General features: G+C 34.7%; 1 long non-coding RNA gene across 1 annotated transcript; it reads left to right on the plus strand.

Moving 5' to 3' along the window:
* Positions 1-1,494: 1,494 nt before the first annotated feature.
* On the plus strand, positions 1,495-4,714 carry LOC125217738 (uncharacterized). The gene is made up of 6 exons (XR_016134582.1): positions 1,495-1,730; positions 1,830-1,915; positions 2,816-2,916; positions 3,073-3,146; positions 3,233-3,281; positions 3,461-4,714. It is a non-coding gene; the product is annotated as an uncharacterized LOC125217738 (long non-coding RNA).
* The last annotated feature ends 5,439 nt before the right edge of the window (positions 4,715-10,153 follow it).

Here is a 10,153-nt window from a genome sequence, read left to right on the forward strand (position 1 = left end):
TCCCAAATATATTGAAGCTAGAATTGGTCATCATGTGGGACTACATGCTATTGACTAACCCTTTTTTATTTTTTATTTCTAAGTAATGCTTCTAAAATATTAATCTCTGGTGAAAAGTTGAAACAGAAAATATTTTTTCGTGTGAACAGGACTCTTTTTTATCCTTTTATTCTTCTCATTTCCACATGTACTATAACACAGTATTCTATTTTTGGGATTTCTTATGAACTTGCTGTTCACACGTGCTGTTTAACTTTTAATCAGTTTTTTTAATCAAGTAAAAATTTTCTTGAGATAAAATAAGATTAAAACCTTTCATTATTCATCAGAATGTTAGATTATCAATTAAGAGCTTTTCAATAGACTCTAAAACACGAAGCAATGTCTCACTATTTCCTCCAAATAAAACTCTTGTTTGGTTGTTTTTTTTTTAAAATGTCTTATTTAATGTATGTAATTAAAATTCAATCAAATTCTCACTAAGCAAAATTGAAGACTCTTGTTACCTTATGTAGGAACTAGTACAATATCACTATCTCTCTCAAAAATAACTTACTAGAAAGTAAATAGAGCGTAGTGAGCAAGTAAATTTGAACATGACCTATTGAAAAAGGTTGAAAATGAGAGGTAACTAACTTTATGTTGCTTGTAACATTATTCTTTCCGCTTTTCCCAACGGGTTTAGCGAGAGAAAGGTGAATCGCTACCCGATTATTTCATAGCAATTGTGATTCAACGCTGAATTAGGGTTCCACATATCATTAGCAATTTATTTGATTTTATTGCTTCAACACTAGAACAAATACATATTGTATACAAAGACACAAAATTAGAAACGCAATCAATTTTGTAAGTAGATTAAATTAAGGGCGGAAATAAAAGTGTAGTAAGTTGAGAGAAGATTAAAGTAACGCGTCTTTGAATACTTAAATTAGGGATACATTAAGAAATGCTTTGTTAAATGCGTCATTAATTAGGGACACTTTTTATCCCAACTTTCATCAAAGACACAAACTCAAAACTAGGGGTGGGTCGATACGATATATCGTATCGAAAACGTTGTATCGTGTATCGTATCAAAAATATCGATATGAAATAATTTCATATCGTTATCGTATCGAAAGTTTCGATATAAAAAAATTTCATATCGTTATCGTATCGATATTTCGATATATCGTATCGAAATTCGATATATCGTTAAATTTCGATAATTCGATATATATCGAAAATATAATATCGATATATATCGAAAATTTTGATATATATCGTATTTTCGATATAAAACGATATATCGCGATATAAGGAAATTCATATCGTTATCGTATCGAAAGTTTTCGATACGATATCGTATCGTATCGAAAATTACGATATATCGAAAATTGAATAATTTTTCGATATTTTTCAATACGATACGAACAATATATCATTTTTTCGGTATTTTTTCCGAGACCTACTCAAAACTCAAAACACAGAAACTTGAAATTGAATATCTTACCGATTCACGCAACTCTCCCCCAAATTTGCCCTCATTTTTCCTTCCTTCATTCATTCATCTTCCTCCAAGCCGACAGTTCCTCATGAAATCCGGCAAATCCACCATCTCTCGCTTGAAACCACTCTCCGATTCTACAGCGGAGAGTCTTCCCCGCTTTCATCACATTCGCCTCTCGCGAAATTCCTCCACCCCCTGCATCTTATGTTTATTCCTTTTTTCTTCCTAACACGGCCAGGTATAAGCGTTTCCTTGATGATTTTGCTTTCCCTTATTAATTTATTTGGTGTATACATATAAGTGATTCATTTTCCTTTTTCCCTTCTCATTTTTTCATTGCGGAGAGAATTTGGAGCGCAGATCGACGATGAGTTCGTTCTCCACATCGAAAAGCTTCAGGAATTTAAAGATAAGCTTCAGAAGGTGAGTCTGATTATTTTCTCGAAAATTGAGGAAACTTCAAGCTTAATTCTCACATATTCTTCCTATGAGTCTGCATGTTTTCCTTGTGAGTGAGTATGATAAAAGGAAAATTGAGTGAAACAATTTTAAGTGTTCAATTTTTAGTATGAGTATGAGTTTGATCATTGGTCAATCTGGAATGTATTAAATCATATTGAATTTAGGTATTTTGTGTATCTATGCTTTGTTCATACATGCCTTCATCTTCGGTTTTGTGAATTTAGAAATTCTTAAAACTGCTTTCTGAAATAAAAAATGACTTTACAAATATGTCATTTCTTCTTATGTAATTTGATTATTTATCAAAACTGATATAGTTCCTTTCTGCAATGTGAGATTTTATAATTGAAGTTATAATATTGAGCACAATGAATAATTGAATTTATGATATTGAGCATAATTGAATGCAGTTTTAAGGCTGCTTTCACCAGTAGTTACTGGACATATGAAGAATGTTATAATGAGATCATTATTTAAACATTTATCTTGTTTTAGGTGGATTTTTTATATGGTATTGTTTAAACAACATATGAGATAAAACAGATTGAATGGGCTGATGTCTTGTGATAAGCTTATTTAAACATTTATCTTGTTTTAGGTGGATTTTTTATATGGTATTGTTTAAACAACATATGGGATAAAACAGTTTGAATGGGCTGATGTCTTGTGATAAGCTTATGTTACGCAAGAGCATACTGTTATGCAAGAGCATACTCTCGCTTTCACTAACGCCTATTGTTTTGTCGATTGACCTCTGGCCAGAAAACAAGTGTTTTGGTTTGAGAGTAAGTATGACTTTGTTTGCTTCTTCTCTACGAGCTTCTTTGTTAGCAATCTTAATAACCTTCTTTTTATGAGCAGAATATTGAAGTCCTCTCCAGGGACAACTTTACCGCTGGTCTTGACATCGACCTTGATGAATCAAGTCCAAGAGATGATAACTGTCTCCCATTCCATCAAATGTAAACTTTTTATCTTTATCGAATTATTGGGAATAGTTGGTAGGCTCTCAGCCGTGCTCTTCTTAATTCTATGTTGGTGGTCGGCTATAGTCCTGGGATTTTTAGTCTTCTACATTTTCTTTACTGACAATGTCTGTTTTTCTCACCATTACCAAGGAGCAGCACAAGGAATTCTAGGATCAGATTGCTGATCAGAGTTTTGACTGTCGACTTAAAACTTTCTTTGACATGTAATTACTCATATAACCATGGATTTATCTTTAATCCTCATATTTCCAATCACATATATACATTTTAAATGAATTCTTGAATGCAGGATTGATAAACATGCAGATGGAAGAATTACTGAAGATGAAGTCAGTGAGGTACTATTTTTTGTTAATGTTATAGTGTTTTAACATACTCGGTCATGTTCTTGTTTTCTTGGCTATTTCATAGAGCTCATTGGTCATTTGTATTGGATATGAACCCTGCATTACTTCTAGGAAATAATTGAGAAACAATAGAGTGATTTTTCATTTTATGCATTCACTTTCTACTCCAGGAGAATAAAGGTCAAGATTCGGCTCCAATGTGGGTATATTACTGCTGATGAACTGAATTCACTGCCACTGTAAGTTAACTCTATTATACAGTCAGTATATCAGTTGTGATCTGGACTAAATAAACTTAAAATCACTTCAAAGCTATCCTCGTATTCAACCTTTTATCTGCTCATTCAAGCTAGGAGGTCTAAGATTTAACAACTTGTAGTACATGAAGTGAAAGATCACTTTGGATAAGATAAATGCTGCAATTGGTGACATGGCAGACTATGCTGAAGTAAATGGACAAATTATAGTAAAATGATTGTCTTTAGCTGTTTTTTTATGATATAATACACCTAGTAATTACTTTGCTTACTGTTATGTATTATTTGGATCTATATTTCAATATTATTGTTTAAGTGTTGGTATTTTTAAACCTCAAGATCATGTCTTTCCTTTGTAGTTCTTATGTTTTACTCATAATAGTCTTATGTTTCTGGGGAATTCTTATCATCATACATGGGTTAAATGAGCACAGGTACAATAGTACTTGGCCTCATCTTTTTTTTTTTCATGTGCCTTAGACAAAAGAGAACTATTGATGGTAGCTATGATTATTAGACACCAACCATAATAATATTCTCCTTGTAATGGATGCTACAAACAACTAGTCTCCTGCAAGTTTGGTGTATATGTAGGGGACTGGATAGGTAAGTGCTAGAGTATTTTCTACCATCTTCTAGATCTAGAATTATATATGCATGTGCTGTTGGTGAATAACAAATGTAAGTCTCAACTTAGTTTTTTTAGTTTTCTCTTGAATTCCTTGCTGGTAATAATTTGTCTACTTGAATATGATAGCTGACTCTGTTTATTTTTCAACTATTGTTTCAACAAAGGTTTTAGCTAACTAATAGAAGCTATACAAGTCGTGTTATATGAACCAGGCAGTTTCTTCTCTTTGAGGAATAGTAATAGTACTAAATTGAAAATGTCTGCTGGATGAGTTGTTGTGGAGCATTGTGGCTTCATAGAGATACAGCTTCAGCAAATCTATCATATATGTCTTACATTCAAGTCAGGTGATAAATAAATCTAGAAATAATGATTGTTGTCATGTAACTTAGTAGGAGTTGTTTTGATGTTTGTATATTATTTCCAGATCATTGAGCTTTAGCAAATCAATCATATTTGTCTTACATTCGATCCATGTAATAAATTAATGTTTAAATAATGATTGTTGTAATATAACTAAGTAGGAGTTGTTTTGATATCTGATTTTCAGATCTATGCACAAGCTTTGCACAGTAATAGTTGAAAGTATTGAGGAGAGGGGGTAGAGATTTATCAATCAAAGAGGCTGCTTAATTTCCTTCCAATCTCGATTTACTGTTTCTGAAGCTGTAATTTACTTAATGAGGGGACAAGGAGTGTTTCACCTAATCAAATACTCCATATTGTAGTGTACACTACTCCTAATATCTGCGTTTTATTGTAGTGTACACTAATTTCCGTCACTAATATCCGCTTTTTAAAAGCGTGTGTAAATCCAAGTAAAAGTGTCCCAATATGTTGGAAATGCGTGTTAAAAACGTCCCAAAAACTAATTCACCGAAGCTGGCTAAAAGCGTCCTTAATTAGATTTGGTACTTTCACGGTAAGGACACTTTTTAAAGTGGTGATTTATTTAATTAACTACAAAAGCATTCTTAGACTTCTCTTTTCTTGTAGTGCGCAAGTTTTTTGCATAAAATTTTAGGAATCTCTTATTTATTTGTACGAGATAAATTAATTATGTATCTGTTTCTTTTTCATATTTATTTTCATTTTCCCAATCATATGCATGCTCATTCTTCATTTCTTTGCCAACAAACCATATATATGGAGCGTGGTATAACCATAGATTAGAAGATTGCAAAGTGGTGAATCTTGTTCATGCTTTAGTAACTATATTATTCAATTTGATAATACTCGGGTGAAACAAGAAAGTGATGAAGACATTCTAAGAATATTAGGAATTCTTTTTTCTCGATAGTGTAATTTATTATCTTTATATGCATGTTAAGTATAATTACCGATTATATCATATTTAGTACTATAAAATTAATTAATTAATTTGTAGCTTTGAATATAGCCACAGAATTTAAAATAAAAATAAATAAAAGAGTAATGTAGAAATCCACAGGTTAGAAATATATATACTCGTTTTTTTAATTTATCGAAGATGAAGTACTCCGCAAATTTTAGCTGGGTCGCCATCTTCTATGAGAATGGGCCATTTGGAAAGCCCATTATCAAGGCTTTACTGTGCAGTTGGAAAGTGCATTATCTTCTATGAGGTGGGCCGTAGATACAATTTTGAAAGCCCATTATCATACACAGCCTAATTTTTTTTAATTGAATATGAAGTGTTAATACAATTGAGTTTTCTAAAATTTGTTTACATGTAACATTAATCATTACAACTGGTATACGAAAATGAAACTAATAAGAATATTAGAACTTGAAAAGTAAATGGAATGATAGGGTTGCGTGCTAACTAATTTATAATAATAATTAATAACTTTCAATTCTGTGTATTAAAGTTATCAACACAAAACATAATTACATCAATACAACATATAAATTTAAATATCAACACAGATATAAGTTTATCAACACAAGAAGATTGATAAATTTATGTCTTTGTATTGATATTTTTATACACTAAATTGATATTAATTATTAGTTATTACTGTAACTTAGTTACTATTTGATCACACACCTGGAATGATAACAGTAAATTAATAACGTAATATAGTTGTTAATCCTTTAAAATTTACAATTAATTAAGATATTCGTTAATTGTATCGATTCAGTGACTGCGCATTAAAATTTTCAATAAACATGAAAGTGAAAAGAAGAAAGAAAAAAAAAATAAGCAAGAAGAGAAAAAATGAGCATATGGAAAACTCAAGAAATCAAAAATCGCATACAAATACCTAAATAAATGATTTAAAATCTACATAAATTCTTTTAAGCCAAAAGCGAATAAATGGAAAGTTAATAAATGACAAATCCTAAGAAGTTATTCTATGTAAAATCAATTATACCAAAAATAGAAAATAATTAAATACTTTAATTAAATAGTTTGAACTAATCTTATTTCGTTAGTTGCTCGACATGGCTTTCCGGTTGGCGACATTCACCGCTCGACGCATTCCTCTATACAACTTTGCTCGATCTACCATTTTATCTCCAATCACCAAGTAGGTTCTATTTAAAATTAAATTAATTTAAATATTATGACTTGTTTGAATTTGTTTTATTTTTATTTTTATTTTTGTTAGAGAGGCGGATAATATGATAAATATCGGCGGTAGGAACGATGAAAGTGAATCGGGTAATCGTATTTAATTTGTATTTGCAGAGAATAAACTAAATTCTTAATTATAGTATGCTTATGTGTGTTATATAATGACTGAAAATAGACAAAGGCTGCTAAGTGTGAATTTTTCATTCTGAAAATCTAAAAATAGGAACTTTTGAAATGACACACGAGCGAGCTTTAATACAAAATTGTTAAAGTGATAGAGATAGAGAAAAAAGTATCTTAAAATAGAAAGTTTATTAGAAATGAGTCACTCATAAGGGGGGGTCACCAAGTCGACGTGGGACAGAATTGAGAGAATTTAACAAAGTTTCTATTTTTTGGGGACGTATGAAAAATGAAAGAGTTTTTATTATTTTTTTGTAGAGCTCGAGTCCGACCCGGAATGTATATCAGCGGACATGTACACTGAGCGCAAGCCTGATATTTTTGTCCATTATTGTATGGAAAGAAGAGTTGATGATCTGTGTGTAAATTTTTTGGTGCATATTCCTTTGAAGAGGATGGCACCATCACCATCATGTCTCCCGAATATAACATATATCCTCCCTCTTTTCTACTCAAACATTTCTCCTTCAAGACTAGCTGCAATGGTCTATTTTAATGTTATGGCCCGCAGATGGGCCACGCTCTTTGGAACCCAACAACGAGTGAGTATAAGATCCTCCCGAAGCCCTATGCCGAACCCCCACCTTGCCATACTTATATTATCGAAGCGTATGGAATGTGTGCAAAGTGGTGAATCTTGTTCATGCGTGTTTGGAAGACGAATCGCATAATTTAGTTAAATCGACTCATCACTTCGACTTGTATTCGCTGAAAAGTAATCTGTGGAAGAGAATAACATGCAAAGGGGATCATTTTATTCATTCAAGTAGCCAGGCTTGCTTAGAAGGGATTTTGTACTGTGCAACATCTAAAGTTATCCTTTGTTTTGACATTTCTAATGAAACCTTTTCTAGTTTAATCTTGCCCGATGGTGGTTGCACGATCGACGCCACTTTCTAGAGTACAAAGGATTATTAAGTGCTCTTGTATCCTCGGACGATGAAGAATGGAGTGATAGAAATAGGAATTATGAATTTTGGATTATGAGATATGGATTGTGGAGGAGAGGAGATATTGTTTTTCATATTAGGAAGGGTATTATGGAGCGAGGTATTTGGAAGCCAATACGGTTTTCATAGGATGGTAAGCTATTGTATTGTGATTTGTGGGAAATGCTAGTGGTGTTTGACTGTGGCACTGGAGATGAGTTGGAGCACAATCTCGATGTCAGTAGTCCTTTAATTTGTGCTATGATGATTCCGTTTGTTGAGAACTTTGTTCAACTCAATGGAATTTCAATGGATTATTAGGTGTTGAGGAGGTAAAATTCCTTTTGATTCTCAATTTCCTTAAATTGTTTGAAGTTGAGTAATTAATTGTATGATTCCAACTTGATCAGAGCCGCAGGTGAAACAAGAAAATGACCAAGAAGAGTAGCTTGTTAATTTTGGATATTAGGATTAGCTAGTGTTAGAAGAAATCAAGAAGATATGCAAAGATCACGGAGTCAATTATAATGATCTCAAAATTAATTGTAATTATTCTTTCCTGATTTGTAGATAGGGTAAATCATACCATATGTAAGTAATTCCCAGCCTATTTAGGCGTGTAATTCCCTTCACTATCATACACTTGAATTAATATATTGAAACATATTCTCAACATGGCTTCAGAGCAGGATAGGCTCAGAAAATAGTTCATCATCACCCCAATATACCTTGTCCCGACCAGAAGGCGACGGACAACCAAACCTACAGAATGTCAGGAAAAGAAGACGATGTTAAACCAGGCGATAACAGACTCAAAGCAAGCAAGAATGTTAACAGTAGCATTCAAGCTAAATGGAAGAAACTATCCACTATGGGCTCGGCTTATGCGAGTAGCCATCGGGAGCAGAAGGGCGCTGAGGCATATCACTGGAGTGTCGGCGCCCCAGATTCAACAGACAAAAAGTATCTGGAGTGGGAGGAGACCGATTTATTAGTCTTCTCCTGGATCTGGACAATATGGAGATCGAGACCCTCGGGGATTTCGCACACCACCAAAGCGCGAAGGCGATTTGGGATAGCTTGGCTGTGACGTACCAGAGTACGTCGGATCCATATCTGATATACGACTTAGAAGATAAAGTCAGTCGGATTGTCCAAGGGGACATGACTCTGGAAAATTACTGGAGAGCCCTGCACGGAGTATAGGTCGAGATTGATCGATGCCAAAGCAAACCAATAACCTGTTGTGATAAAGAAGTATGTCAATATCGAGAAATCGTCAACACACGTAGGTTATACAATTTTTTGGCCGGATTAAACCCCCAATACGAGGGAACCAGAAGAGATATTCTCAAGGACAGCCCGACGCCCCCGGTGGATGTCGCATACGGTTGGGTTAAACGGGAGGCCGCACGGCTAAAGATCATGTCGACGGCCAGCCCTGACCAAACCGGCGCAACAACCGGAGATCCATCATCGGGCGGAGTGGGCTTCGGATTCGGAACCCGAAACCAACGTCTACCGCCCCAGCCAGCACCATCCCGCCGCCACCAACGGCCGCTGCGGTGGAAACAAGCCGGATAAAACCAAACTATGGTGCTCTCACTGCAGGATGAACAAACATACCCGGAAAACCTGCTTCAAATTGGTCGAATTCCCGGAATGGTGGGATGAAAGCCAAAAGGGGAAGGCGAAATTGGCCATTGGAGTGGAGGAGAACGGCGGAGCAGAGGCCACCGCCCATGGTCGGGGTGCTGAAGGGGAAACCCCACGCGGCGGCGGTGGTAGGCGAGGAGAGGAGGTGGGGCAGGCGGCTTTCGCCGGACGAATGGGAGGAGGAGGGAGCGGCGGATTCGAAGGAGGTAATGGGCTAGGGTTTGCAAACCACAGCCCAATTTATAATTTAATGCCCAGTCCCTCTAATTTCAGTAAATTAAATGATATACCCCATGCCTTCCAGTCTGCCCCCCATACTTTGAGTAATTCGAAAATTTGCCCTAAATTATATGATGATATGTTTGTCAGCCCCAATAGATTTGAAATACTGCTCGAATTGCCTATTGTCATGTACTGTACAACATAAACCTAGTGAAAAAGAAAAAGGGTGGATTTTTTATTGTGGAGCGACGGATACGATGACACATGATAAAGGGGATTTTGTGAATTTCTGTGGTACTCTGAAAAGTCAGATACAAACTACGGATGGAGAATTAACTTCAGTAGAGGGTAGTGGAACAATTGAGATTTCACCAACGTTAAAATTGTCGAATTGCCTCTATGTTCCCAAATTGTCACATAAGTTG

The sequence above is a fragment of the Salvia hispanica genome, chromosome 1 (assembly GCF_029641045.1).
Source record: "Salvia hispanica isolate PSC_SH4W2 chromosome 1, Shi_PSC_v1, whole genome shotgun sequence".
NCBI lineage: Eukaryota > Viridiplantae > Streptophyta > Magnoliopsida > Lamiales > Lamiaceae > Salvia > Salvia hispanica.